Source organism: Empidonax traillii, unplaced genomic scaffold (assembly GCF_003031625.1).
Source record: "Empidonax traillii isolate 1590-97213 ecotype Southwest subspecies unplaced genomic scaffold, ASM303162v1 scaffold535:size1322822, whole genome shotgun sequence".
Classification (NCBI taxonomy): Eukaryota; Metazoa; Chordata; class Aves; order Passeriformes; family Tyrannidae; genus Empidonax; species Empidonax traillii.
In genome coordinates, this window is record NW_020955728.1 from 146,482 (window position 1) to 169,784 (window position 23,303).

At 37.1% G+C, this 23,303-nt stretch overlaps 1 protein-coding gene across 21 annotated transcripts in view; it reads right to left on the reverse strand.

Moving 5' to 3' along the window:
* ESRRG (estrogen related receptor gamma) overlaps positions 1-23,303 on the reverse strand; it is a 403,057-nt gene that overhangs the window by 90,723 nt on the left and 289,031 nt on the right. The gene's annotated exons all lie outside the window — the stretch shown is intronic.

Sequence of the window (23,303 nt, forward strand, 5' to 3'; positions counted from 1 at the left end):
GAAACATCTGTATTTGTTACTTATTTTGGCAAGTGTACTGCTAGCTTACTGCTCATTTCTTCTGGCTGTGGAATGAATAGAGAGACACCTATTTCATTTCCAGTTCTCATGTTGGTGGAGTAGCCTATGCTTTCATATGCTAAACTCAATAAAAATAAACAAAAATACAAAGACAGTTCTGTGTGAAAGTGTCACTACTCATACTTGAACAAAACTGCATAACAACTAAAATTAATCAAAAGAAAAATGTGGGAAAATTTCTCTTCTATCAGGTCTAGTCACAGAAGTCTCAACATTTTAGTAAGTGTTCAATGAATTATGGATTGGGCTAATTTATAACTACATTTGCATAGTAAATCAATACTGCTGGTTAATGGTATTGATAATTAACTATTGTGATTTTAATACTAAAATTAATATTGTTAAAACACGGTGCAAAAATTGACGTACGTATGTATTTCATCACAAAATAATTCAAGTATATGGTTATTGCTGTACAAAAGACAATAGCTATTAACATTTGATGGACAAGTCAGGGTATTAGAACAATAATTATAAAAAAAGATTACCTAGTACTATTCTCTCTATATTTAGCCCAACTGAGTTTGAATTTGATGTGAGATTGAAATTAAATACCAGTGAAATCAAGCCTCAGGGTTTTCTTTATCAGTATACATGGACAATAGAACAGGTGAAGTACTCATGCTTACAAAAAGTTTAACAACTTCAGACATACTCATGGAGACTTATTTCTGCAAAAGAGTTTTCTAAGCACAGGACCCTCAACCATATTGCACAGGGTAGCTTATTGGCCACACATTCCTCTTTCATCACTTGCACATAACCAGTAATATGCAAACAAATATTTACCTGGAAATGCTTCTTTTGAACACTTCTCTTTTACCACAGACTATCCCTTTGAGAGCAAGCTGGCTTCTATTTAAGATTTACTTCTTCAGTGGGGTCAATTAGTTCTGCAATTTAAAACTAACTTCCCTCTTCTAACAAGATAATCCTGAGCAGGACTTTCAAGCACTGCAGAGCTAATAAAACACATGCAACCACACACATAAACCCACAAAACCGTATAACAGAACTCAGTGCATGATGACATAGTTTTACAAAACATTTTTCCAAATAAGGCATTTTCCATTTTCTTAGGATAATCCCTTCAGAACATTCAGTCTCACCATCTTTTCAAGTGTTTTATTTTCCTCTTTTTAACATTGTTCCTCTTCAGTTTTATAGGTATTTTTTAACTATTGGTTAAAACTGTACTTTCACAAAATTTTGAACTCCTTAAAAAAAATAAGCCTCTCCTGAGAACTGAAGAGAAATGTTTGGGAAACATTTCTCTAATTAGTTGCACAGAAACATTCTAAACAAGTTCACAGCCTGTATTCCTATAAATCAAAATTGCTTAACACACAACTTTTTTTTTTTTTTTTTTAATTGGCTATCACTGCCTTGTTCATTCCTGATGCTCTCTGCAAGGCCAATGAGCCCCCTTCATCTTCCTATCTTGATAACTTCAACAAAAGTTATTTTGTGAGCACTTTTCAACAAAGGATGCCGCACTGAGTCCTTTCTATACTCCAGTGAATACTTTGCCACTACTCCTAGAGTAGAATTATGTGCTTAAGCTTCCATGCTGTCCTTTACATCCTGTAGCAAACATACACTTACAAAGAGCTGAATCTGCCCTACATCATCAGTTATGACTCAATTTGCAACTTTGTTCTGCAAACTGAGGAGAAGACGCAAATTAATTTCACTGAGATTCATTTGTCCTTTCCCAAGCCTGGGTGTGACAAAGCCATCTGCAACCTACTTTATCACACAGTAGACAATGGGTAAAACACCATGGTTCAGCAATAAACACTTCACATTAATAGCATAAAAGTGACTAACTGGTTATTGCCCTCTTGTTCTTTAGACAAAGAACTCTCTCTTTCTCTAATCTTCCCTCAGTACAGACAAAATCTTTTCTTTGTGCCCAATACAGAGGAAAAAGAGAGCTGAGAGGGTTTTACAACCTTTCCACACTCACAAAACCGGTGCTTTACTTAGGGCCCAAGCCTGTTACAGCCAACGATCTTCTTCATCCTGTCCCCACTAAAACCCAACAGAACTTGCCACTCGTGGACCTTAACCCTCAGTGTGCATCAAAACTGCCAGACAGAGAAAGGATAAAACTGAGATTGAGATTACTTTGCCTCAGACATGCCGAGCATGGACATCTTCTGTACTTCAGTAACATGAGACCAGACCATGGGCATTCACAGTTTCTGAATAACAGTGTCCTAACACAGATGTCCTTGGGAGAAGAGAGAAGGGAAGGGAAGGAGGAATATTTTAAAGAAAAGAGTTCAGGCTCATGTACTGATTCTTGTAAAATGAAGAATAAGAGAAAATGGTAGTTGAAGAGAGAGAAATTAGACTGTGTACCAACCAGTGGCACCAAGATGACACTTTTTTTTTTATTATTATTTTAAAGCACTTGGAAAATTCTCCTTCACAGCTCCTGGCTCATTTGGAGATCCTGTCCCAGTATGACCTCAGAAGGTTCTTGGTGTCTGGCCAACACAGGGAACAAGAAAGAGAGAAGCATTAACTAAAGACTGTATTACACAAAGACCTTTGTGGACTGTAATCCATGGGTTCATGATGATGAATTGGTTCAAACCAACTGAAGCAGAACAGCTTTACACTTTTAAGAAAAATTGATTATTATCAGCCATTCTGACCAAAACTGGTATTTCAGAGAATTGTGATACTCATCCTATTCATACTGTACTGATTTAAAGTAAATGTGTATGTGAACAATTGCCAGAAATAAGGAAATCATCTGCTGATGGACAAAACTAATACTTGTGTTGCAAGAGGAAAGGGAGAAGGAGAAGAGGAAAGAGAATAGACACCTTATAATGTAAGAAATTCGGACTATTATTTTCATAAAGTGCATGCATGATTACAAATGTTAACACCTGCTATTTTTTGTAGCAAAAGAAAATCTCAAGATATTTCACAAATCAAACATATGTGGAAAAAAGACAATAAGCATGGGGAGAAATCCAGCAGATGATTTACAGCAATGTTGTGCAGTAGCATAGAATGGGAATTAACATGAATACTTTACATCATCAAAATCAGAATTTGATTTAAGTATTCTTTCTAGAGAAAGAAAAAGCTTTAGACTGCACTGCCGTAATACACCAAAACACTGGGGGTCAGCTAGAGATGAGAATGGGAAGCTTTCAGTTGTTACAAGTTCCTATTTAGAAGAAAAAAGAAGGAAATAAAAAGAAAAAAAATATAATCTCCACATTTATTCTGTGGGAAGCCTATCATAACTCAGATACACAGAAATATTCAGAAGATACTACGGAACTTTTAAATTTCTTTATCAAAATTCCTACAACTCTTTTTTCAAAGAAGGCAAAACAATCAATATTAAGCAAATAAAGTTCACCTGCATCTATCTAAGCATTTTATTACACACAAAGCTGAGGGTGAGATATTGCAATGGTTAATGCCTGAGGCTTTTATCTCTGGAGACCAGGGTTCAAAGCCTTGCTTAGACAACAAAGAAGCCCATTTACAGATGTCAGCAAGCCAAATTTGATAGCTGTTTCCGTGAAACACTGACTGTAACTTTCCTTCTATTTGCAAGAAGATACGTAACTTCACGACTGAGCATCTTTCCCACGTGTTCCCATCAAACAATCACTTCATATCAGCATATGGTCACTCCTTTTCACAGGAGGCCTAAAACAGAATAAGCAGGCTTTAAGTCATGCCTAATGTACACCTGCAGTAGAATCTGACTGAAGTGCTGCTGCTGGAGCCCGGCCTGCCATCTTCATCAATCTACTTGCTAATATGATTGTCATCAACGTCATGTTCCTGCAGAAGGGGGTATTAATGTAAGGATCATTTATATAAAAAAGGTTGTGATTTCACACCCAAAATCTACACATTCATAACAATTCAGTTTATCCAGGAAATAATGAGTAACAACTTCTGGAAAATAACCACTATACAGAGATGTCTGCTGCTGGCAAAATCAGTTTCAAACTGGTTAAAATTTAAGGGAGACTCAGCTGATCAAACACCTGAACAAAAATCTTAATTATATACAAATACTCATGCAGTGCTTGGACTTTTCATATAGTGCACAAGTTTCAATACATTATTGCTTTAGAATTGTTTATTCAGAAGACAATCAATTAGATTCATCCCTCTTTTTGCTTGATTTCTCCCTTTTTCTTCTAAACTACGACACACTGAAGTCTAAAACTGGAGTTTGCATGTCTTTTTCTCTTCAGCATGCAACCTGAAGGTTTCAGTAAAGTCTGCAATTTGACTTTGCTATAGATGGATAGAGAGGAATAAAAAAAGTCACTAATTAAAAAATGTGGCAAGATATGTTGGCACTACCAATTTATCCTGCGTATGGATCATGACTTCAGAATGTTGCAGAAACTTTAAAAAACCCCAGTGACTGTTATCCACATTACACAATATTCTCCAATACCAAATCATAAACCTAAAAAATCTGACTGATTTTTTACCTATTTTTATAGAACATTATCATCATGCAATGATGAATTTTCCATGATTCTAGGTACATTTCTGTCTTTCCTAACAAGACTCATATTGATGACCATACGGAGGGAGGCGGATGGAAGTGATAGCGTAGTTAGAAATGCTCATCTTGCTGTTTTCCAACAGCCAACGGGCTTTCAAGTGCTATTTTAAAGGTTCAAGAGATTCAAAACAAATGATGTGAACTTGGGGATGATGATGAACTTACTTTTCTTTTTTTTCATCTACGTGATTCCTAATCTTATGATAACTTTCTCTGATTGTCTTATTCTTCTTTCTCCAATGAAAAAAAATCAACTTTGATTTAGGAAGGGGAAAAAAATTCTCTTTCCTAAATAGATCTTCGTTCTCCAATATTTTCTCATCATCACCTTTTCTAGAGCAGGGACTAATCCTCATTTTATCACATACAGAAAAACAGAGAACCTCAAAGGAGGATTGCAGTGTTAATCCGTGAATGACCATAAAGCTGGTTGATTTGCTAGAACTACACACTGCAAAAATACCACTGTTGCATTTTTCTGCTGTTTTGTCTGAGTTCTGCCACTTTGATACTTAATTCTGTTTCTTAAAATATCCGACTTAACTCAGTTTTTACATTTCTATTCTGCTCCATCTAGTGGATTATTGATTTTTGCAATGAATGCTGCAACAATAGTATTCTAATACACCATGCTGGGTTAGCTATTAGGACAAGGGACCATGTTCAAATGATTATTTTTTTGGCTTTAGATGAAACAAATTAAGTCACATTCCTGGATACCTGGATAAGACTATAGGATTCTGGCAGCGTGTTCATGAAACATAAATGGGAAAATGGTGTCATTTAATTATATCACTGAAATGAGACTAAGTAAGGGACCAGCCTTGATTATAAGGGACAGGTGGCAAAATTTCTCCTGGTGCTTGCACAATTTACTAGGTCAGTCCTGGGGAAAAAGAATATTCCATGCCTGCGTTGTTTTGTTAAAACATCAATATCCTCCAGGCTTCATAGCCTAGATTTCAGAGTTTTCTTCCTGCACTTGATGATAGGCAAAATGAAGTTACACACTTGATAAGCTGCTTTGTTTGCATGATATGAATAATTTTATTCAACCACCTCCTCAGTACACATACATTTGTGGTGGTTTTTCAGTGCAGTGTGGTTTATAATCCTCTCTTTAAAGACTGCTGTTCAGGACTTTTGCTAACTTTTCAGATGGATGTTTAATGTAATGAGAGTTTGACTGATGAGAATTAAAATTAGGTAATTAGTCCATCCTTATGAGTAGTTCAAATCAATGCAGCTTTTAATGGTAAGAATACTTGTTTTTCTTTTCACAAGCAAGTACAAAATACTTAGGCAACAAAAAACCCCATATCAATGAATTAATAATACTTGTTCAAACATGGAATCATTGGAATCAATGATTCAAAGATAATGCTATGTATGTATCTGGTAGACCAGGTATTCTGTGAAGCAATTTATGAATACCATAAGAAGGAAATAGTAATTTACTCTCCTAAATCACATAAAAGTTACTATGTTATGCTTAGTTTCAACTAAGAATCTAGAAGGGAATGTATTAAAAATGGGCTCACCACAACAAAAACTAAAACTCAATTGAAATATTAAGCCCAAGTTTTCCAAGTAATTGTGAGGGGTTTTTAACACTTATTGTTTATTTCTAGCTTTTTTTTTTTTTTCCTCTCTCTCTATCATGATAGACAGTTTCCGTAGTTAGTTATAACTGAATGAGATAAGACTAACTCCAGATTGATTTGCTTTTCAGGACTTTATTGTAATAGTATGCAGCTATATAGCACTTTCTATCAAAGAATCTTGAAGTGTTCCATAAATATTAATTCAATAAGCCTCACAACATGCAGGTGAGATAGCTCCATATTATTGTATCTATTATATTTTTGCTGGAGGCATACTAAGTAGAAGTGACTTGTTCTGGAATGGAAATTGGTCTCGATTCCAATCGTCTGATTTAACTACTAGAATTACTTATTCCCATCTGCCCCCAGATCAACAGCAGCGTGGCTGCTAACTTCAACGGAGCCATGATTTCATGGAAAGACAAAATTCTTCCTTAATAATTTGCAACTAAACACTACTTTTTAGGTTCAACATCCTGCATTAGTTGATAGATCTTCAATAAGTTTCCTCCTAGAAACAGATGACTGACAACAACAGAGAAGTAGTAAATATTGCAAAGATTTTTAGTATGCATACAACTGACCTGATCCATTATAATAGTGCAGGCAATATGACACTATAGTCCTCTGTTCTGTACTGTTGTAACTCATGAGAGTCAGGGTTCTGACTTTGCAAATGGGACTGCAGACTTAATTTTCAGAAGTGACTTCCACTTCTACGTTCACAATTTTGCAATCACCGTAGTTGTGAGAACAGTGATATGCATTAAGGTAATTGATTGTGCTTTGAAATCAAGTAATCAAATGAGCATCAATTAAGTCTGCAAATGTTTGAAGCCATGGAACTATGAAGTAAAATTATTTTTCCTTATAAGCTTTCAGCAAAATACACTGAGCAAAACTGTGTCTTCCTTCTGGATCAGCCTCACACAGAGTATTTAGTGAATGTATTAAAGATTCATACTGTGTGACAAATGAATTTAGTAACTGAGGGGTCCACATGTGGTCTTTTTCTTCACTTTATACTTAACCAAAAAGATATACACCTCCTATGTACCACAATGACCAGCTTCTTCCATCTGACCCACCTAATAGAGCTGGAACCTGAACGGAGATCCAGGCTCCCTGTACGAAGCATGGGGCAAGTTAGGCATCTCAGGGCAGAATATATATCAGCCAACATACACATATTGGTGACACCTTCAGTTTATTCAGTCAATTTACAATGAACTTTCAGACTTACAGTTCCAGGCTTCCTGAAAATGCCTTACTCCATTCCAGATTCTTGGCCTCCTATTCCTATTCCTGTAGGAAGGCAGGCCATTATGCCTTTTCTATGGCAAACCTGGATACCTTCTCTTAAAAAAACATGATTCTAACTGTTATGGCAAGGCTGGGGACAAAAAAAGAGGAATCATCCTGGGTGCAGAAACATCATCTTTCCCTGTCCCCATCCTGGACAGCCTGCCTTATGTTGCTGAGGCGTGGCAGTGGGATCACCAGTATGTTACAGAAGAAAGCAACGTGGATGCCGTGTTTCAAATCAGTCTGTTGAGGTGTGACAGTGTGCTCTGAGAATGCTGTGCCTGCCAAATCAAGCTCTCAGGGGACTCAGAGGAACATCTCTGGTTCCAGAGTTAAACAGAAGATAACTAGTAAACTGTTCAGACCTGTCAAAACACAGACATTCCTGTGTTTGCACAGGAGTATGCCGCTGGAGATGGCTACAGAAATTTTAAGGGCACTATAGAAACTACAGCGGTATGAACTCCATCACGTAGGAAATTCAACAGTTAAATGATGAGTACGATATCCCAGGACCGCCACTTTGGATTAAAGCAGATAAATTCCACCAATCTCCTCACTTCACATACCTAGAGTATATTGGTGGAATCATTTCAAATTGGACTATCATTATATATGCAAAATTCCCTGACTCTCAGGTTATCATTTAACAGTCTAGGTTATTATTAAAACAAACAAAAAAACCCCCCTAACCTCACTATTTTTAAGGTCCAAGAAAAGGCAAAAAAATCTCTTCAAGATTGTTTGACTACTCAACCTGAATCTGCTAATACCCACTGCTGCGGATAAAGTTTGGTGTTTTACTAATTCCAATGAAACTATCAGGAAAATCCCATCCCATAATACATGTAGGCAGCCCTGCATCCTGAAACTGTAAACTCCTGAGACACAAACCTGTCTATAAAAATCTTGGACATCTAAGGTGCTATAAAAGTAATAATGCATTCAGCTTTATGCAATTTTCAGCTAAAAGTCAGTCAATCCCTCTTCTCTGCCCTCCTTCCTCCACACAGTTACCACAGAAATTTTGTTCTGTTGGGGTAATATATATTTTTAATGCAAAATTTCAACAGGAACCATTTTTTATGGTCTACTAATAAACCCCTGAAAACAGGAATTTATAATGGAAACAGTGACGGACCCTTAACTACAGTGTATGCAACTATAATAAAAAGAATTAATGTAGTCAATTTGTACTACTGTTCTCAGAACAAAAAAAACCTCTATTTCAACTGCAATCCTTTCAACAGCTGATTGGCAAGCCTGTCCATTTCTAGTCTGCAGTGTTGTCAGTTGTCTTCAACATGATAATGAGCCTGTCACCATATTCAAATAGCCCTGTGACAGCATGTTTTGTGAGCATGACGTCCACTGCAAAGGGTCTGTCAAAAAGCACCTTTCAGAAAATGAAAAGAGAATGTTTTTCTGATGATAAATCTAATTTCTTCATAGCTAAAAGAGTGAGATTTTTCATCTGATTTTGTCAGTGTTGTGTTGCATTTGTGTCTTCAGATAATCCTGCGTTCTGGCACATAAAATTTTAAAGTTATCTGTAAAGACAAAGTGAGAAATAATAATCTTTTTTGAGTTCACCGGAGACTTTGCATAAAACTGCAGTACTGCTGGCCTTCCGTCAAATTAAGACTGGAGGGGGGAGGGAATGGCACTGGAGGTTAGCTTGCTACCAGAAGCAAATGAGGCTCACAGTAAAGATCTCAAAGTCTACACATTTCATTCGTTAAGGTCTTCACTCTTTCCCAAACAGCTTATTAAAAAATCTCCCTTGCTCTGTGTGGTCCTAGTTAAGTATGACCAGGCTTTCAGATCAAGGCGGGGAGAATGTAGACACAGGCAGAGCTCCCAAATACTGTTACAATTCAGGAGTGTATATTCCACACACTGCCTATTCCATGTTCAGCTGCCACCAGTGGTAGTCGTCAGCTGGGGAAATTTTCACCAAGAGAAAAATTTAAATTGTTTTGGCAACAAAAAATTCCTCTCCATTTGTGTAAACATCTTCTATTAATATCAACAGGAAATATAGAGGTGCATTGAAATAGAGTCCTTTATTTGCCCCGTTGACAAAAGCTGGCCTTAAACTGACTTCGCCTTTTAGGATTCTTTTCATCAGAAGCTGATTGAGGAGTCCACATGTAAAGGGAACTGTTAAAAAGAGAAGTGTAAAACCCCAAACCAACAAGCAATAAACCTTTCTCTCTTTCAGTCATTGGGTGAGAATGAGGTGGACACAGCTTGACTTTGAAGTCCCAGGTTGAATGACACATTAACCTCAGAGCAGAAGTTCCACTTCTAGCTGTGCCTCTAACACCACATGTGATTTTTACTAAGCAACTCTTGTTCCGTCTTAGGTTAAATACTGTAAAATGGGGATATTACTGCCTACATCACAGGACTTCTCTAAAATTAAAATAAATACTCTCTGAAAAGATTGTTGACAAGCTCATGACACATTCACTGCCAAAAAATGATGTTGCACACGCTGAATGTGTTTCAAAATTATTAAACAAGTTTGTTTCCTCAAATATTTGTAAAAAATAGTGAATCTGTAATCTTAGGATACCAAACACGGATTTCCCCTGCTAACTACTAAAGAGTGTTAAAATTAAGTATTTTGCTGTTAGTACTACCTAGTGTGTTTCAGGTCAGGAAGAACATGAGGTTGACAATCATGTAGGGCTACAGTTTAAAGGCTGTACCTGCAAGAATCTGGTGGGATTTGTTTGAAGTTATGGACACAGTTACTACAGGTGTGAATGTGCAACTTATCTGCACCTATTCACCACCTCCAACATTTGCCTTTGAAAGAACTTTCTCTGCTTTTGTCTCATAACCTTTTTTTTTTTTTTTCTGTTTACGCAGATGAACAAATACTTATATTTATTCTGCCCATAATTCATGACTAAAATTATGAGTGAATGTGGAATTGGATTAATTCAGGTCTAAGAAGCTGAAATAAGAAAATTTTACTGGAAGTCAGGGCTTTTTTGTGTTTTTTTTTAGTATGAGGAGACCTTAATATAGCAGAGTTGTATCTTAGATTTTGAATATATAACATGGTATGCCACACTTGATCATATAATCCAATATATCTGCAACTGAATAAAATGCAAAGGTAGGATTTTTGCACATTTAAGTGAAGGCAACTAGGCATTATGCAGCTTTGGACAGCACAAATGGACAGTCAACATTAAACATGACTGATTTTTAAATTCTTCATTGCTCAGCTGGAGGGAAGTGTTACAAGGCCAAAAAGCAGAGCTATGGACAGCTGGCTTTGTGCAGTACCAGTTCTCTGCCTCAATTTTCAAGCCATTCATTTCTTTGGGGGGGTGGGGGAAGAAAGAAAGAAAGGGACAGGAGAAAAAAGAGCAAATAAAAAAAAAAATCTAAACTAGGCCATACAAATGTACAAAGAAAGCTTGGGTCTCTAGGACTTCCATTGTCTCAGGGAGTCGTCACCACCCTGAACCCTCATTAAAGCTGAAGAGATGCGGGAACAGCATTAAAATGAATGCAAACCATTTGCTGCAATCTTCTGCTCACACCATCTCCAAATGAAGGCAGGCATTGCATAATCCAGGCAGCTAGAGCTCCTGACAGGTGGATGATTTATGCTTATAGTCGGAAGAATCGGAGAGCCTGCAGAGGACACAGCATGAGCAAGGTGGTGGCGAGACAGATGCTCTCAGTGGGCTTGCAGAGGCTGGCAGGCTCCAGCCAGCTCAGGTGCAACTTGAACACTTTAGTACTGAACTCATATTGCCTAGATTCCAGCACAGCAAGATACCATTTACAATATTATGTACAGTAGATATACTATCGAACCTATCTGTGTGCCATTTATCTATTTGTGTACACGCACACACAAAATACATACATTTTTTTCTATTTGCAGTTCAAGTGTGTTCATGTACACTTTGCACGGGCATATTCTCCATTGAAAAAGAAAGGGCAGATTAGGACAAATTCTGCATTGTTACAGCCACGTAGCATAAGTGAAAGCACCAGAGTTGAACAGATGTAAGTGGGGGAAGAATTTGGCTCTAGCTTGCAGAGAACACGGATAAATCTGGGGTATTGAAAAACCCTTCAGTTTATTAAGAGTGTTGAAAGCTAGGAAAGAAAATGACTGGAGGAAAAACGAAAACACCCACAGATCCAAATGTACTGGGATATTCTAATCACTTATGCTGTGTGTCTCTAAAGCACAGAAAGTGCCACAGTCACGCTGGTCTGCAGAGAAAGCACAATATTAGCAAAATATAATGTAAATGACGTGTCATCTACTTCAGTCTTTCAGTGAAAAGATTTCTACTGTCAGGGCTATCTATAAATCCCATCCAAAACTGCAATGTCATTTCCAACCATGTAATTCAGCTTCCTATTCCAAAAGGAAGTACGTATAATAGAAGTGGGGTTTCAACTTTCACTTCTGTTTTGTAAGCAAGAAATGGGTCTATTGAAAAACAAACAAACAAACAAACAAACAAAAAACCAACCCAAAAAAAGAAATTACACGCACAGCAAGACATTATACCTGTTTGTGTCACGCAACTATATGTTCACTTGTTCTTTAATAGAAAAGGTGAAGTCAGGACTAAATTATCCTACCTTAACCATATCAACAAAATAAATAATTCACCTGTCTCACATTGGACCCACCACATTTTCCAATAAAACCTGTCAATTAAGTATGTAATTTTCAGGGGCAATGAAAGGGTTAAAGCATTCAAATGTGCACAGTGCAGGTTATCTGGGTTGAATCTGGGACTTTGCTGACTCTCAACTCCTCTCCACTTTAACAGATGGGGTCAAGGGTGAAACTGCAGACGAGAATTAAAGACACATACATCCCTTTAATCAGATAACACATTCAAGACTTGCAAATTCCCAAGAAGCCACTTTACAGGCACGTGTCATGGGCTATTCCATAAAGGGGGAGGGAATGGCAGAGAGGAGGGAAAGAGGACTTATTTCAGCTAACCAGCATTAAAAAAGGATGGAAATTAGAGAAAACAAATGGGAACAAAATGGGATGGATTGCTAGCATTCAGAATGCTTTCTGATTGCACACACCTCCCCAGAGAGGAACACCAATGCTTGAGGCCTTCACACTCTGCATTCAAATGTTTTTTTCTAACTTCATTAATCAGCTGTGTTTAAGAATACTTCCATAACAAGTATTGTAACCAGAGCTGAGCTGAAGCATCTTGCCAGGATGGGTATCTCCAGCAATATCAGCATGCCCAGAAGGAAATACAGTCATTCAGCCTGACTAGGATTCATGAAACGGTGAGTCAGGTAATGGGAACCACGAGAAATTAATGATTCTCTCTCCCACCTGGTCAGAAAAAGATTGCCTAGAAGACACGTACTTGCAGTAACTACTTTTTCATCAGCATTCTTCCGACACAATTGTGGTATGGTAGTGGAAAATGAATAGAAAATCATGAAAATGAGAGAAGATAAAAAGAGAAAAGAGAAGAATCTTATGTCATCTTAGCTGTTCTGTGGCTTTGTTCTCTACTGCATTCCTTTGCATCTCACACAGGATCAAGCAGTGGGGCATGTGGCATGCTCCATCAGACAGAAAGATCAGCAAAGACTATGGCTGTGCACATCATACACAGCAGTGTTCCAACTTCTATTTTGTCTGAAATACAGTCAGAGATTTGTATTTTGGGGTGATTCTCTTGAGAGCTGTTGAAAAGGAGGAGCCTATTCAGTCTCTTTATAATCAGACCATTACTCTTAGAGCTTCCCTTCTTAGCCCAGTTCTTCACCTGAGGTATAACTTACCAGAAATTTTTCTAATACATCTTAGAGCAAGAATTCACAAAAGCAATGCATGTAAACTGGTATTTTAAAACAGCTCTCTGCTTTTAAAGGGGAACACTAATTTTCCTCCTTCAGTATTTAGCAGTCTATTCCACCTTGGAATTGGAAGTTTAAGAGCTTTCATTAGAAGTTTGAAAGGGAAATCAGCAAGTGGTCCATGAACTGAAGAATCAGTTCAGTGCAAGACCTCTCCTAACATTCCAATAATCACGGATCTCAATCTGGATCCAAAGTGTATTTATGCCATCTCTTAAGTCATCGTACCTTAACTGATTCCACAAGCTATATCCAGAAATGCACTAGTTCTGGTGACTTAGGACAAATAAGTTCCTCTTCCCAAATGTTATCCACTGAACCTGAGACTGGCCACGCGATGAAATCTAAGGTGCCTGTTTCTAAAGCTTTCACTGAATTACAAAAAATACAAAAAAAAGGCAGAGCACAGGAAGAGTAAACACTGGAGATCATTGTAAGTGCAATCTTGTGGACTGTCATGAAAAGCAACATGTGGCTCTACAATGAACAAATGATATCAGACCGATCTGTTGATTGATTCAGATCCGAACAAAAGACACGGCCCATCTTCAGTCAGCCACCCACAGCACTGAAGAGCAATATGAGAAACAGACACAGGGCACTGCTGAAATAATTTTTATACTGCTGACTAAAAATGACAAGAACCGCATTGTATGGACTACTGCTTGGCTAGAAAAGGGAGAAAAGAGGAGACAAAAGACAAGTCTTGTATTTCCTATGGTCTGCATGTCCTCAGCATGCAGCAAGTACCAACGTTCACTTGTTAGTCAAGCAGTTTTGCTGCAAAACACAGCACACCAACAATTCTACCACTAAGGACAGAGACTGGAGTTAAGTTGATTATAGAATATGGACTTCCTTTTAGAATATATTTTATTTTTCTAAATTGAGTATTTTAATAATCAACTGTTTTAATGTGGACTGAAATAAGACCCTATGCAAGCACATATTACAGAGTGATGATTTTGGATCTGTTACACTAAAACTGTGAATCAAATTGACTTCTGATCTTTCACCTGATGATACAGAGACCTAAAACAGATGCTTAAGAAGAGAAAAATAGAAAAATGTATTAACTTTGTTGGAATAATAAAGAGCAAAAAGGAAAACATTGATATTATTCAGTAAGTGAATATATTTAACATAGCTTGTGTTTGACTTTCTCCAGAATCATTAATCTAATAAAAGCCTACTGAGGCTTAAAATAAAGCTGTGTTTTTCATTTATAAAGATTAATAACTATATTAAATGACTATTATGAGTGCAACAGACTCCCACCATAGTTTCCCTTTTCTGTCATATAAATACCCGAAAAAAATAAAAAGAAAGAAAAAAAAAGAAAGGGGAAAAAAAAAAAAAAAGAAAAGGCTTGTTAGATGAGACCTATTACCAAAATAGCTAGTAAGCATGTCAAAATCTGAAAACAAGAACAGTTTATGGCTGAATCACATTTATTTCAGATTTCAGGCTGCTGACTTTCAAACAAAAAAGTCACACTGGCAAATGCAAATGAAATAATATTCTAGCCTCACACAGTGATTCAGAGAGTAGAACTGACAAAGGCTCACCACTGGCAAAAACACCTCAGCTTGTAAAAGGGCAATGACTGGTCAGAGAGAAGGCTGTGGCTTAGTTACACTGATGCCCCAAACCCCACGTTGATTCTAACTTTTTTTTTTGGTAGGACAGAAGAGATTAAGAAATATGAAATCTGAGGGACAAATATGAGGTCAGAGGTAACCACCACAGATAGAAATTTTAGTGCTTCTCAATACAGTCATTGCTTTGACTGAGTGAAGGGGCCAAGAGAGTTCTTCAGTCTCCAAGCTTTTTGATGCTAATCCATCCCAAGCAGCAGAAGTCTGCCTGTACATCTGCCACATGGGTTTTAGTTACCAGCATCTGCACCATTTCAGCACTTCACCCCAAACAATCCTACCTTACATCCTGTAGTTTCTAAGATCTTACACAGCAAGAGTCTTATTGAGGAGATGCAAGTGCTTCCCAGGCAAGGGCTAAGTAAAATACAGAGAGGTTGGCTCCAGAACAGCACTTTTGAGATATGCATATGCATCACCATTAAATGCACCTTCTACCTGAGATGCGACTTCCACTCAAGCAGGGGATGTGCAAACATCTGCACAGCAGAAACAGAGAAAAGTGAAGAATACAAACAACATTAATGATACTCTTTACAAAATGACCCCTATTTAATATAGGGCAGGACCCATGTATAAGAATTCAAGTGCTCTGCGATAAATGGCAGTGCCACATTGATGTATGTGTTTATGGGTGCTAGAGACCCAGAATGAAAGGCAGCTATTTGTCTGGCAGCTCATGGGAAAAGGTGCTGTATGGCACACAGTCCTACATCCTTCAGACTTGTCTCTACCTACCCCTATCACTTATAATGCTGTCACTGTACTTTCGGGGCATAAGCAAATATTCCCGAGGCTAAATCCAATTAACATCTTTTTTTAAAAAAATTGAATAATTGCTAGAAAATTAGGAAAATACTGCTGCCTTATTTTAGGATCAAAAGAAGAAATATGACAAATGAGGACATTCAGTTAACCACCTCAGATTATGATGAGAAAATATTAGTACAAAGTGATTAATTTTTAATAGTATTTCAATTTAAGTAGACTCATGAATCTGTAGAACCTACTCCTTCCACTTCTGAGGAAGCAATAGGTAAGGTATGTGCACGGAGAAAAACAGTGTAAAATTTACTCCCACCCAAAATCTTTCAGAGTATTTTCAGTAACTAAAATACAAAATAACTATAGGCCAAAAGCATTCTCTGCTTGCCTGACCCTGCAAACAAGTGCTGTCACTGGGATTCTCACCAGCGACGACTGTGAGAGCAGACTCAAGCTGCAGACAAGTAAGCCATCAAACAGCCTTGACCTCAGATTTGCAAATGCTAACATAAAAAACTCCACATTTACAGATCTGTGTAAAGCCAAGAAATGTAAAAACTTCTCAAACTCAGACATATAAATGATACTGCTTTCTCTACATTCACTTCATACATCCTCTTTTATGAAAGTGGATGGAGTACTTGTATAAAGGCACAACTGTAAAACAAAACAGTATCTAGAAAGAGAGAAATTTTGTTTTAAGACCAAGTCCAGTGAATTGCTGGGACTTCTCTGTTTTATTCCCCAAAATTACTCAGGGACAGAACATAAACCAGAGTAGCACAATACTGCAACACAAGCAGCGTGAAAACTTCTCAGGAGGCCAACACTTGGTCTCAGCTCTAGGTGCTTTCATGTAATTTCTGAACTCTGAAAGAATATCCACATCTCCCATATTTGTTTTTTTCTTGAGTATTATTCTAATGGGTGCATAGAAATGCTAGCTGCTTGAGCTCACTATAAACACAAACCCGCAGTTGAATAGTTTCTCCCTACTCATCTGTTACAGAGAGTAGATAGTCATGAGCTGTATTTTAGGGCAGACAAACTGGGCTGTCAGTTCTAATGTGTGAACTGGGCTACCAGATCACATTTTGGTTAAGAGGAAGGAGCCTACCTAGGAACACCAACAACATTTAGAGATTAGTTTCTATTGTTTCCAAAGAGATTTACCAGATCCCAGTATATATTAAATCAAGCACACGCTGGATGAAAGAAAGACAGGAAGTGCAAAGGGGAAAGGGGAAAGAAAAAGGGGGAAGGAGGAAATAAATGAGAAGGAAAGGGAGAAATGAAAGGGAGGAAGAAAAGGGGGAAAGGGGTGCAAAGGGAAGGAGGGGAAGAAAGGGGAAATAAGAGAAGGGAAACACCTGCAAAAAATATCTGTGCTAGAAACCAAACTCCCTCATAACACATTGAAACAGAGAACAGAGCTGATATTTGGAAGAGACTTCAGCAGAAGACATACTGTGATATCTCTTAATGTTACAACACAGGAGCTTTGTTTAACATCCTGCATTACTGGAGGAGCTCCTTAAGTGTAATATTACAATAGAGAGTATAAGAAATATCACTGAGGTCAATGCTGCTCTATTAACTGTCATCCTGTACAGAAATATTTTCTTTGAATACCATTAATGCTTTCTCCTTTCCTTTGTTCTAATTTCTGAAGGCAGCAGAAACTAAAACTTCCTCCACAATAATTTCTGCTTTCTTCTTGGCAGAGTAATGGTATTAGACTTGTGAGAGAAATTTACCTTGGCAATGTCTTATGCACAGGTCTTTTCAAAAGAGATGTTGTTAGAAGGAATCCCATTAAGCAGGCCTTTTCACTATCCTCAAAACATAGGTGATAACACATTTTTAGTCATAAAGAAGATTGCTTAGTTTTATTTATTATTTTGAGAGAGAATCCATTAATCTGCTTCTCTTCATATCACGCATCTCTTTATGTAGGAGTAAACTCAAGCTGCCTGTTCTCCTTGCTGCGTAGGATCCATTTTCATAGATTGTCAAAATCAGAAAGGATCAATATGATAATTTAATCCGATCTGCTGCTTAACACAAGCCAAAGATGTTCATATGGCAATCTTTGTATAATAAACTCAGTAATTTGTGCTTTAAAATGCACACACCTCTTTTTAAAAATGTATTCTTATATTTGACTTATAAAATCTCTCAAAGTGGCAAGCAATATTTTAGAGAACCCCAATTTTAGCATGTTAACTAATGTGTGATAATCCTCTGGTTCATTACATGACCATCTAAAACATTCAACCATTTTTAAAACTGCCTATAATTGCTTTTATTCAGCTCGCTGCTGAAGGAAAAAAACTTAAAAGTACAGAACTTCTTTACAAGGCAAATTGTAACTACTGCCTTAGCACTGCCCCAGGGATGCTGAGGTCACTTTGAGGGACTGTATAAAAGCTTTTCTAAAAACAAAACAAAACAAAACAAAACAAAAAAAAACCCAAACAAAACAAGCAAACCAATGAATGAGCAGTGTTAAGGGCTACTCAGCAAGAAGTGCAAGTACAACATGCTAAAGGCACTGCTGTGATGGTAAGTGTTACACTGAACTCAGCACTGCCAGACAACAAGCTCAGAGAGTTTCTATTCATTCTTAGAGCCTGAATGATGGCTAACAAATGAGCAATGGTAAAGATTCACAGACACAAAAAGGTATATTGCTGATTCCCCCATTGCACAGATTACCACACCTGCCAAATGAACAGTAGCTCCAAGAGCCTCCATTAATTCTTCGTGAGGATCTGGCCTCTCATTTGTAATTGCTGGAATAATTAAGCTGAAATTCTGTTACTCTACCTGTTCTAACTGGGTACAAAGTGACTGATGACAATTTTTAAAGGCCATCCATTCATAAGAAAAATACAACCATACTTACAAGAAGCAATTCAAATTTCCTGCCATTATTACGATATACTTTTCATATTAACTTAGATTTGTTTCCATGTATCACCCTCCTATGAACTAGAATTTCTGAAATAACAAGCAACTCAGATCAGCCACTGAACACCATCTGTAAAAAGTTCTGAAAACATCCAGGTATCAGAAATGAGAGATATATGGGAGATGTTTTCGTGTCAACAGTCCTGTAAAAAGTATGAGCTAGATTTGCATGAACTGTGACAGTTAAAAGAGGACACAGTATTTCAGATGGTCTAAAAGTTGAGTTAGCGCCACTCAGTTGGTTCCCCTCTGAACTGCCATTTTTAATCTTCCTACACTACAGGGACAGATATTAAAAATGAGGTTACGGCTTTGCCTCTATGGAGAAAAGTGAAACATATGGATTAACTTCTTGAAAAACAGTTATATAAATGCTATGTCTGAAACAAGAAGTAATTTTATTTTGGAATAATTACTCCATTGGAATTATTTCACATGGGTAGCTCTTCTGAGCAAGGTCTGTCATATAATAAACTTGGTATAATATCTTCTACCACAAACACATGACACTAAATAGCCCCACAGATAGTATTAAAAGGCCTATAGTACTAATTGAAGACTAAAAGTAGAATTTAACCAGATCAACTAGCAATACAAAGGTAAAAAGGCAGATAACTACTCATGATTACCCATATCATCTTGAACAGTTTTACATCCCATTTTCCTTCTTAGAAAGGAAAAGAATCAACCCCTTTTTCTCAATCCAACTAGCTGTACAAAGAGAAGTAGCTAAAACATCCAATCTTGCTCATGAACAAAGATTTAGTTCTACCACCTGAAGCAAACTAATCACCAGCTTCTAAAGAGTTTGAAAGGCCAAACTTGAAATACTGAGTATAAATCAACAGAACTGAAAACTACGGAAACGTCTTAAAAGTGTTAATTTTTAAAAAGGGTGAATTCTTGTATGTGTTTCCCTGAACCCCTTCAGCAATTGTAATATTATTCCAAGAAATCTCTAGGCATACATTTTAAAAGTTTCTCCCTGGACTACACAAGAGTCTTTAATGTTGTTTCATCAGTTCTCATGAATCTGAGAGAATCCACCAAAACATGAGTGCAGTCAAAGAAACTGTACTTCGGGAGAACCAACTGTGATACTTGAAAATCTGATTTTTCATTATACTGATACACAAAATTAAAAATAGAAAAATGTTAAATTTCTTCTTTGAGTGAAATGTATTCTGTTGTGCTGCTAATAATCATTACCTAGAAAAGTAAATTAAAATTTGACACCCTCATATTTGTCAAGTGTTCAAAAGCTAATCAGCATCTGCTGAATGCTTCAGTATAAAGTATGACACATACTCAAAATTAACATCCAGACACCCAGATGTGTTTTCAAGTAACAGTCCATGGGCTAAACCAAAAGGACATGTTCCTCTGGATTGGTCTGTGCCAACTTTCTTGTGATAGTCAACAGGAGATGCAGACGGGAGCCAGGACCTCAATCCCACCCCTGCTCAGCCCAGTATGGCATTACTTTACCATTCCTTCTCTGGCTTCTGTTCCACGACTTACAAATTGTTAAGAATCTTGATCTAGGTGTTGCTAGCCTATCAACATTCTTGAGAATATGTACAGAAAATCTCCACTCCACCCTGTATTACATGTGACCAGAAATTCAATTCCCTCCCAGGATATGACACCAAAATACAGCCCCAAAATTCTATGTCTCTTCCAGAAACACTGGACACTTGATAAAAACACCATTATCTTGCCAAAATAAATGATTAACATGTAGATGTCATAAGGGATGCCACCCTATTCATTTGCTGTAAGTGGTTTTTGAACCTTGCCCTACAAGCTAAACTTAAACTCAGAATCCTTTTTCAGGCACTGTGATTTCTATCATGGAATTTAGATGACAGTTCACAAAATGACAGTGTAATAAAGTCCTTCAAAATGTGAAGGGAAGAACTGTGATAATTGTTTCACTTCAGATTACACTAAAAAAATGTTTGTTAAGGAAAATTTCTAGAATAAAACTCCCCACAAACAGGGTAAGATTTCTGGAGAAGATACACCCTGGCAGATGTGCAGTTCTTGTAAGGAATGTGATGCTCCTCTCAAAGCTGCTTAAACTTGATTTTATTTCAGGTCTGCAACTAAATTTTTTTTGTAAATAGATTTAGGCTGTCAATTTCCAGGCATGCTGTGCCATCAGCATGTAGAGACTGCTGTGACAAACGTGGAGGCTGCAGCAGCAAATTTTATTATAAACTGGTAATTGAATTGAACAGGTTTACATTTGAATAGATTTACTGCAGCATGATCTCTGACATGCTGCATGGGACTGAAATCCTTGTCTGTACATAAAGAAACATTTAAGATACAGCAAGAATTATTTCAGCTTATTTTAAGTCCATGCTAATCAATAAATTTATACCACTTTACATATGAAAGAAGCCAGTATATAATTTTTCTTCTTCTACTATACATAAAGTACGCGGTCAAAGCCAAATAGTCATCCCCAGACTTTCCCATAGGTAAAAACAACAACACCTGTCCCCAAAACTACCTTCCAACAAGAACACTAGAAAAAAAATCCTTGTTACAAGTACAGTCCTACAAATGTACCGTGAATTAGTATGGTTTCAAAAGTGGCCACTAAAGGGGGAAAGAAAATAAAATGCTCTTATAGATTCTTGTAGGTTGTCCTATTAGGTGGTAGATAAGTAACAGCTGAAAAGTTAAACTGACTCTCCCCTAAATTAAAAGGCTCAGTAATTAAAACCAAGTAGAAATCTTACTGTGTTTTGACAGGAAAAACCTCACATAACACGAATGGAAGAACTAAGATGTGCCCAAGAGTGAGGCTAACAAAGAAACCTTCTTTTCAAAGCAACTAGTCGTTTTGTCATTGTAGAACATTCAGGAAAAGATATGTACTTTAATAGCAGAAAATTTATGAAATTCTGATTAAGAAAACTTGTGGGATTAATTTGAATCCATGGACAAAGAACATTCATACAAAAAAATCTGACTCACAACACACATCTGAATTGTCTAACTAAATTATCTCAGTTAACAAAATTGTAGGCAGAAACACGGTAAATGTGTGCACAATTTTGGTAACTGAGATAATTACTCATTTGTAGAAGAGACACTTAACTTCCTCATGCAGTCCCAGAAGCTGCACACAGCCTAGACTTTTCAATATATATGTTAATGGATTTGCAATGGTGCCCTCAAAATTTAAAAGAAAAGGACTCTATCAATTTACCTGCATGTACTCTTGATAGCACTGTTTCGTTTCCAAACAAGTTGCCCAATGTATCTGAATATTAGGTTATTAATGGTATGGGGTCTTAACTTACTAAAAAAAGATGTTAGGAAGTACAGTCCCTTTCAGAAGGTGCCATACCCAGTCATCCTTTTCTTTCTGCAGTTTATCTAAGCATCCTAATTTCACTTTTAAGTAACTGCTCCTAGTGGTCAGTTATATGAGGATTTTGGCAAGTAAGAACTCTCCCATCACCACTGGAAGAGAGGGTCAAATCCTGCCATTCTTACTGAGGCAAAATCTCCATTGAATCTGACAGGAGTTTTGCTCAAGTAAGACTAAGGACAGCGGGATTTGGCTCACAGGATCATAGCATCTGCCAAAGCAGTTGCACAGAACAAGGTTTATTCTTAGTAAGTATAATCCAATAAGAATATGTCTGTAGGTGCGTGATAGACCTAATTTGCTCATCATCTCTCCACTGGTCTATGTTGTTCTTGCATTTTACCTTGATAGCTGTATACTTAAAACCTGTTTTAAATTACCATCAGATGATTTGCAAAAATCAGCCAGCTATTAAAGCTGAGTTTTTAAGCACTGACAAAGCAAAATTGCATAGAACTATTTTTAAAATGGTTGCTTAACACAAAGTGCTCTCCACTGGATATTAATATTTAGAGAACATTCCATTCATTTTATTTCAAATGTTTATCTAGTTCAGAAGTCCATGACATCTATCCTGGGAGTTACAGTGCTCTACAGTAACAGCACATACAATACATACACATAAAAATGTATTTTTGCATACACATTAACAGCACTACAAGTGCATAGCAGGCAACTAAGATTTAAGGAATTGCCTCTTTTAGTAATACACATGAATCAGGTTCCAGGTGAGACAGCACTGTTTCTTGAAAACATTTTCTTATGTTTACCTGTTATTCAATATCTTCAAAATGTAAATGATGAATTAAAACATTCAGCTTATACTTACAGTGAGGGATAGGGGTTCTCACATGCTTTAAGGAAAAAGAGAAAGGGGGACGGATTCTCCTCTTCTGCACGCCATTGTTTGCTTCAGTGTAGTTACAGTAACTTCAGTACACATACTCAATATTTATACTTGTTTAATTGAGAAGTAACCTTTTCGTTTGTCCTGATATAATGAAGACTGAGTAAAAACAGGGAAAAGAAGGCACAGTGTGTGTTTTGGTTTTCTGCCAGAA